Source organism: Alligator sinensis, unplaced genomic scaffold (assembly GCF_000455745.1).
Source record: "Alligator sinensis unplaced genomic scaffold, ASM45574v1 scaffold337_1, whole genome shotgun sequence".
NCBI lineage: Eukaryota > Metazoa > Chordata > Crocodylia > Alligatoridae > Alligator > Alligator sinensis.
The window spans coordinates 981,131-987,805 of record NW_005841927.1 but is presented as its reverse complement, the minus strand read 5'-3'; the positions used below and the strand labels follow the sequence as shown (position 1 = coordinate 987,805).

The 6,675-nt window shown below is 58.8% G+C and overlaps 1 protein-coding gene across 1 annotated transcript in view; it reads left to right on the top strand.

Annotated features, from left to right (window-relative positions):
- Positions 1-6,675, top strand: part of ZNF683 (zinc finger protein 683) — a 16,196-nt gene continuing 9,521 nt past the window's right edge. The window contains exon 1 of the mRNA XM_025198736.1: positions 1-41. The gene's annotated coding sequence lies outside the window, so the exon portion shown is untranslated. The remainder of the gene's footprint in view (positions 42-6,675) is intronic.

Sequence of the window (6,675 nt, the reverse complement as noted above, 5' to 3'; positions counted from 1 at the left end):
AAGAGTGAACTTCCTGGGTGCTTGGCCGCTCCGAAGCCTCGGTAAGTGGTGACGAGGGAACGTGGGGCGTCAAGGGGGGCAGGTCATGACGGATCGAATCCAGTCTAGGGGAGAGGCATTTCCAGGGGGTACAATCCCACGTGCCGGGGGCTCCCCTGCCTCCAGGAGGAGATGCAATGGGCAGGTTGCCGTTCCTCCCTGCACTCACAGAGACACCCCTGAGCGCCCTAGGCAAGGGCAGGGGAGAGCAGCAGAAACCTCCTGGACCATCTCTGCCTGCTACATTCTCCAAGTGGCTCGTTTCTGATTAGTTGGCACCAGTCCTAGTTGGCACCTCCTGTCCAGGGCGTTAGCCCATTCGCTGTCCCTGTGAGGTCGCCAGTGTGAGCTGCTGCCCTTCATCCTTCCCCTGGAAGCTGCCAGCTGTGCCCAGAGGCCGGCGCCCCCTCCGCCCGCCTCTCCTCTTGTACAAGGCCAAGGCAGAAGTTCCCCTTGAAGGAGCAGGAGCATCATTAAGCCAAGTGGCATTTTGCAAGCTCGCTCCCATGAGAAGCCGGATGCAGGGTTGCACAAGAGGCCTCTCATGCAAACTGGCCGCGGGCTGGTGCTAGACCATGCCCACTGGTGCTATTTCACAGTCGTAACTGGGAAGTCCATCGAAAGCCAGCAGAAGCCCTGATCGCTTGATGCTTGATCCCAGCTGGGGAGAGCAGGGGGGCGATTCTCACTGCAGGGGCACGGGTTTGAACCAGGATTAGCACCCCTAAATGCCCTAGGGTAACAGGGGCAGCCCCATGGCCTGCCTGTGACCGTGCAGAGGCAGGGGGAATCTGCGGATCTCGAGGTAGCCTGGGGACTCGGTTGGCCCTGGGCCCCTCCGGAGGAACAGCAGGGGCTGCATTCAGACAGGACCTCTCCAGCCCCCTGCCTTGCTGCAAGGGAGAGACCCACAAAGCATCCCTGTCTGCGCTGGCTTGCGCAGTGCCCTTTGTGGTGATCACCGGGTTCGGTGAATACAGGCCTGCAACCAAGGAGGAGAGCTGAACAGCACCCTTTAGTTGGGCAGCAGTCAGTGACCTCTGCACACCCTTAGCCTCTGTCAACTTACTGCCTAGCTGCTCCCACGTCCTTAGGGCGCATCTCTAAACGATAACCTCTGCCACGACACTCTTCACCTGCTGCATCCTCAAATTAGAGCAGCATAGAAACCAGCTAGAAAGGTGTTACACGTGTTTAAATGCTAACTTTGTACCTGATTGGCCCTCTATAGCCGGAGAGTCATTTTTATGGAGTGATCGTTGCTTTGCACACGTGGGCGGTCTACACTTATTGCACGATTACCCCGTTAATTGTGTGCTAATTACGTTGCACTCGTGGCCGGTCTCACTTTGCATGCTTGGCCAGTCTAAATTTATTGCACGATTAAGCAGTTAATTGTATAATATATGTAAGGTGTAGCTGGACCAGGGCTGGCCTGGTTGGCTGAGGCTGTCGCAGCTGCTGTGTTGCTGAAGCGGTAGCGGAAGCAGGGAACCTCGGGAGCTTTGGTTTCCTTTCCAAGGGCACCACATTGGGCTGGGTGGTGCTGGGGTGGGCAGAGCACCTGGGACTCCTGGCGTCGCCAGAAATGGATCATCCCCTTTGTCGCTGGGAGCTGAGGGTGGACGGAGCCATGGGAAATGACCCGCCAGGCCCTGCCGCGTGGCTTTCAGCAAAGGCTGAGACCCAGCGAGGGGGCATGGCGGGGGGCTGCCACTCCTGCACCTGCTCTGTCAAAGGAGGGGGCTCCAGTGGCCCCGGGCGGCAAGCGAGGTACCTTCCACTGCTGCCATTCATGCAGGGCCCGGGGTTTCCAGGCAGCAACCCCCCAGGGAAATGGAGCTTTCTGGGAGCTACGTCTTGCACTAGGAGTCAGCAGCAGAGGTGGGAGTGGATCCCAGCCCTAGCCCCTGTCCCTTGCTCCGGGGCACAGGCCCTGTGCTGCGTGGGGGAGAGGAGGAGGGATCCTGTTGCAGGGAGCTGTGGTCTGGGATGGTGTGGGGCAGTCCTGGGGCATCTCATTCCCGCAGCAGCCAGTCCTCAGGCCCTCGCTCTGCCTTGCTGGGGAATCACGCCATGCAAGCAGCCCCGGCATACGTATGTGCATGTGCACGCGCAGACCTCTGGTGCAGGCCTGTATCTCCGCACCCCTCACTCCCTGCTGCATCGACTCCCTCTTTGTTCCAGATACTAAGTGGCTAATTGGTCTTAATGAGGCATTAGCAGAGATCCTGTCCCCACTTCCCTGGGGACTTCTGTTTGGTCTGGGGGGGGAGTGGGAGAGAGATGGGCTCCAGCTGGGGGCCAGAGCCGGATTAGTGCCTGGTGGCATACATGGAAGGTGATTACGGGGGAAGGATTGGGTGTGGGATTAGAAGGGATTTAGGTCAGTGGACCACAGGGAAAATTATAGGGGGAAAAATCTCATCTGCTGGGCCAGGCAAGGAGCAGGGGCCAGGCGGGAGGGGCAGAGACCTGTCCTCTCACTGCCAGCTCAGGTGTGAGACCTTTCCAGACTTCCCCGCTTGCTAGTGCCTGCCCCCAGCCCTCCTGCTCCTGCCGATGCGGCCTCACTCCCAAAGTCTCCGATGCAATCCAGTCCAGGGGGCATCTCCCCTTCCCTCCCCACCACAGCTGCCAGACTCATGCCCTCGCTACTCTGCTCAGCGCCTCCGCCCTCGCCAGCCTGCGGGCATGTGCTTTCTGGCGCCGGGCTCTTCTGGCCACCCCTCACCCCCTGGGGTGGACCACGGAGCAGCCTGCTGCCCAACCTCGGGGCCGGGCGGCATCGGGCACTGCACCTCCCGTGGTCCCACAGCCCCGGCTGGACGTCACGGGCTCAGCTGTGCGCTGGGCGAGGGGGGGCTCGGCTCCGGGCTGTCCTGGCCGTCACCAGCAGTCACGCAGCAGCTGGCTGCCCGGTGTGCGCCCAGGCCATGGTGCGAGGCTGCAGGCAGAGAGTAGGCAGGGGCCGTGTCCGTACTCCTGCAACACAGTGACCCGGGGGAAACTGGGAGCTCTGGGGGCATTCACATGACTCCTGCATTTTGCAAGCCTGGAAAGGAGGCTGACGATGGTCACGGGGAGTGACCCGGGGGAGGCGTGTGAGGCTGCCACCTGGCCCGCATTCCCCATCACGGCACCCAGATTATGGGACAAGACAAAACCCTGCTTCCCGGGGGGGAACACCCCTGCCGCAGAGCCACACTTACCCGCTCTGAGCTGCATGGGCAGAGCACGTGATGCCGGGAGGGGACAGCTGCCGGGAACTGGGTGTGTTTCGTCTGGGGAGAGCCCAGAGCAGGTGAGAGACCTGGAAGGCTGCCCCCAAGAAGCATCATCCTCCCTGTGCCCAAGGGCAGAGCCAGAGACAGGGCAGCTGACTTCCCACGGCTCCCAGAGCCGAGGGTGCAGGGAAACCCGCGTCCCCTCTGCGACGTGCCAGGCTCTGGGGTGCTGTGCTGCGGCCCCCCAAGCCCCCGCTCCCTGGGGATCAGGGGCTGCCAGCTCCCCGGTGACATGTGGGTACGCTTGGCCGAGCTGCAGGGCTTTCTAGGAATAGCGTGGGCTCCAGCAGCTCAGCCCCCGGTGCCACATCCTCCCTTCCTGAGAAGCCTGGGAGCCACTTCGCTGAACTGAGCCTATGTCGCCACCCCGCTTCCCTGCGCCAACCCAGCTGGGCGCCTGCTGTCATGGGCAGCAGCTGTTTCGAACTCACGCCCTTTCTCTCCAGGGTTCCTGGCATCACCCCCTCGCCCACGTCCTCCCATCCTCTGAATTATCCCCTGGCCTCTGAGAACGGCTCTCCACAGAGGATGTGACTCACGGGGCTGCTCGGGGCTTGGAGGCTGTTTCTTGTCAGGCTCTGCTGAGAAGGCAGGAGCCCAAAGCCAACGTTTCCCTAGCACGGACCCGATGATGACTTCGTCCTTCCTCCCTGCCAGCCGTGGGAGCTGGCAAACCACGCCATGGGGCGTGAACCAAACCGCCTGGCCCACATCAGCCCCCCTGGTTCACCGGGGCCACCGGGGCCACCTGACCGCTGGCTCTGAGGCCAGAAACGTCAAGTGGGGGCCCCGTGTCTGAGCGTGAAGTCCCGCGGGGGGGACCTGGTGTCCACACAAAGCCGTCGGAGGTGGCAGCTGGTTGAGAATCGGGCTCCTATCTGCTCCCCCTGCTTGAAGCCACAAAGCAGGGCCTGGGCATGGGAGATGAGTCCAGGGCAGACCCGGCTGGCGGCACTGTCGAGGCAGGGAAGGGGCTCCTGAGAGGCAGGGAAGGGTGCAGCGTGCCCAGGAGAGTGGCACAGAGCCCCCCGGCTCTGGTCGGTACTTATTAGCGAGCACCCAGCTCTCTCCTCCTCTTCCTCCGTGCTGTGGTGAGCGCAGAGGTGGTTGTGCTTCGCCTCTCCAAATTTAGCAAGGGCCCCGAACGACAGAGGCTTCCTGTCAATGAACTCGGTTCCAGCGTCGCCGCTGAATCATAGCAGTTGCGAGGCGCCCCAGCCAGAGACCGGAGCCGCTGCCCCAGCCAGGTAGGCAACGCTGCCGGGGGGAGACTTCTCCTTTTGGTCCCCTCCTTCCAGGCCAGGGTAGGGGGCAAAGGAAGAGGGGGCAAATCTCACTTACTTTTCTCTCTGCCTGTTTTGCTTTTCTCTTTGCCTCTGTCTGCCTTTCAAGCTCCCCTGCAAGCATCTGCCTGGTGGCCCGATGGGCTGGGGATGTCCACACTTGATACCGGTTGGTCCGGACACAACCTCTGGGTCTGCTCCCAAAGCCCCGGGGTGGCTCAGACCCGGGCTTCCCAACTGGGCTGTTATCAAGAGGAGGATCAGTGGCAGCGTGCCAGTCTGGGATGGCACTGTCCCCCAGCGCGGCTCAGCTCCATTTCTCTCCAAAAACAAAACAATCCCCCCACCGCCCCCACACACACACAAAAAGAAAAAAAATCCCTTTTTTTTAAATAGAAACCAGTGAAGGTTTCTAAGTGACAGCTTGAGGATCACCTCTCACATCGTTTGCAAAACTTGGAGCCCTTCAAAGGAAACGAGTGGTTAAGAACAGGCTAAATCTGATGCTGGCTTTGTAATAAGAAAACCTGTGATCTTATCATCGCTAATGAAATTGGTGCTTCATTAGAGTGCAGCCATTGCTCGAACCTCATCTGGGGGAGGGGAAATGCTTTCTTTTAAAGGATGCTGCTAAGCGAGAAAGCGTGTTAGCTAACATGAGCGTCGCTGATCCGCGATCAGAGAACGCTTTGGGAAAGACCCGGGGTTTCTTGAGAGCAAAACTGTATTGGTAGGGGATGCGCTCCAGACGCCCCTCCCGGGGGCAGGGATGAGCAGTATTCCTCAATTGGAAGGTAGGAAATATTGCTGAAACTAAGAATCTGGTTATACCCAGCCCGTCTGAAACCAGTCCGTTGAAGCAGTGATTGAATGGGAGCAATTCGTGTTCAGCTCTGGGATGTCTGTGGGCTTGCGCTGGAGTCTGGGCGATGTGTCGCTGATGTGTCCGTATCAGCTGGACGCTCCCCAGCTTTGCTGCTCAGACATATTTTGTGGAGCATCTTGTATCTTGAGAGCCTGGGAGGCATATTGAGCCCTGTTTGTTTTAAACTCTCTGAACTGCTGTTGTCCGGTCCCCGGCGCATCCATAACTCGTTAAACTGTGAGGGAATTAATAGGGAAGGGAGGTGGGGGTGCCTTAGCAATGCTATACCATCCCCAGTTGCGACCTTATGAGAGGGCAGTTTGCCACTTGCCAACTCGGGGGTTGGCATCACTAGTGTCCCGGTCGGTATTATGCATGTGCTGCCAGTGCTGACGTCTCGGGAGTCGCGGTGCCGACAAAGTGGCAGCCAGGATGTCCCAACACCAATCTGGTATCTATGAACAACCGCAGGCTCGGGTCGGTGGTGATGATTCACGGTCCACAAGCATGGCTCTAACACATTTTGGTTAGGGAGCAGGAGTTAAGGCTTTTGCGCCTGTGCCAAGGTTGTCGGCACGACACCACGTGGGCTTCTCTAGGCCACTACAGAGTTCCCAGGCTTTCCAACCCTCCTTTTATACAGTGATCAGAACAAATTATGCATTGCACGCCATTTGTGTCTTGAACATCTCAAACCGTCCTGTACCACGGGCTTGTTGCACACCCTGGCCTGGGGGGGTTGTTCTAGTCTTATCAGGCAGGCACTGGATGATCCTACAGCTTGTACAGCCATCTCCTCCTGTCTTCTGGCAGGAGTGTCCGTTCGACCCACAGGCCAAGTTTTGCCTGCTCTGGTCAATGCTTTAACAAAGACCTTTTTTTTTTGCAAGCAGTATATATTGATCATTGTTCTCGCGAAGGCAGCAGGATGCAGCAGGCATGGCTTTATTTCTGCTAAAATAACACGGTTGTTTATTAAATGGGTGGGGTGACACTTGTGCCTTGACTACTGCTTCTCAGCACTTGGAGTTTGAAAACCTGCTTCATGGTAAAAGGTCACCGTGCTCTTGTCGTGTAGTCACCGTCACAGTATTGGGAAGCCAGCGTGTTTGGGGCTTGGGCGGTCTTTGGCTGAGGGGGTTGTTTGCTATTTCGGTAACATTTTCCTTGTTGGCGGGTGCACGAGGACACCCAGAAACAC